Below are 1,738 nucleotides of genomic sequence, written 5' to 3'. Positions count from 1 at the left end.
ATGGCACCGGTCGGTTGAGAGAGGGGCAGCTGTAAATCCGTTGACACACTTTGGTGACATGAAATTGGCCTATATCTGCAGCAAACTGTAAAGTAAAAAAGAAAAACCCACACACAAATTGAACTTAAATGAATAGAATTTGTTTTATTCGACACTAAAATGCATGTAGGAACGTGTTTTAAGTGTAATGTCATTCATTTTACATTTTGAAAAGTTTGAAAGAAAATGTCAATGACAAGTAGACTGCAATAAGGCATTTTTAAGTAGTCAACTTAAGCATTGGTATTATATGGGGATATTTACTACACCAAGGACCATGGACTCTTGGAAAACAAGACCTCTTTAAGTAAAAAAATAAAGAATGAGAAACATTGGTTGAAAATGGTTGCAAGTGTGTTTACATACGTAGTTTGCAGTTCAACTACACTAAAGACAAAACAGCAGTGGCAAAGGGTGCCTGTAAGACAAAAGCACAATTGGGATCCCTAACATTCATTTTAAAAAGCAGGAATCCACATCCCTTTACCACGCCCACTGCTAAAATAACCTTCCAATACTCTGGGTAACCTGGGCCTGCTCCTAACTGTCACCGGTCACTCCAATCCCCCTTTGATACTGAAGAAGAAATATCCCCCTCAAGGAATCTACCATGAAAGACCAGAGAAGGGTTAAGGCCCACCTCTACAGGAAGGCAGACTCTGGGTTTCTGAGAGGTGTCAGAACCTAACAGATAAACGTTACCTGTGCATGAAGGCACATATCTAAAAGCAACACTATCTACAGACAAATCCTACAGCCAGCTCTTACTTTGTATCAATCTCCCACCAGCAAACAGTAACAGCGAATGGTACCAGCATGGCCTGTTCACTGTACCCAGGTGCAGTAAGTCCCTTCTTCCTAAAGCAACATTAGCGCCTGTCACAATTATTTTACTCTAAAACAAAATAAAGCATCAATCAAGATCAAGAGGATGTTCCATATCCTTAAAAGAAGGGGCTTACATGAGTTCCAGTGTACTGCTTACTGGGATTGATTGTTGGAAGAAGAAAAGGGACAGGTTTTTCCTTGACAAGATGTTGTGTTTAATTAATCAAGATGCTCTCTTGTCGAAGGTGGGAGCAATCAAAGCAGCGCCTGCAGTCAAAGGTTGGGTGTGGGTGGGAGTGTGGGGGGGTGGGGGTGGGAGTGTGGGGGGGTGGGGGTGGGAGTGTGGGGGGGTGTGGGTGTGGGGGGGGGTGGGAGTGTGGGGGGGTGGGGGTGGGAGTGTGGGGGGGTGGGGGTGTGGGGGGGTGGGAGTGTGGGGGGGTGGGGGTGGGAGTGTGGGGGGGTGGGGGTGGGAGTGTGGGGGGGTGTGGGGGGGTGGGAGTGTGGGGGGGTGTGGGTGGGAGTGTGGGGGGGTGTGGGTGGGAGTGTGTGGGGGGGTGTGGGGGGGTGGGAGTGTGGGGGGGTGTGGGTGGGAGTGTGGGGGGGTGTGGGTGGGAGTGTGTGGGGGGGTGTGGGGGGGTGTGGGTGGGAGTGTGGGGGGGTGTGGGTGGGAGTGTGTGGGGGGGTGTGGGTGGGAGTGTGTGGGGGGGTGTGGGGGGGTGTGGGTGGGAGTGTGTGGGGGGGTGTGGGGGGGGGGGGTGGGAGTGTGGGGGGGTGTGGGTGGGAGTGTGGGGGGGTGTGGGTGGGAGTGTGTGGGGGGGTGTGGGGGGGTGTGGGTGGGAGTGTGGGGGGGTGTGGGTGCTTGTGGAGGAGA

The sequence above is a fragment of the Hypomesus transpacificus genome, chromosome 18 (assembly GCF_021917145.1).
Source record: "Hypomesus transpacificus isolate Combined female chromosome 18, fHypTra1, whole genome shotgun sequence".
Taxonomy (NCBI): Eukaryota; Metazoa; Chordata; class Actinopteri; order Osmeriformes; family Osmeridae; genus Hypomesus; species Hypomesus transpacificus.
This window is presented reverse-complemented; position numbering follows the sequence as displayed.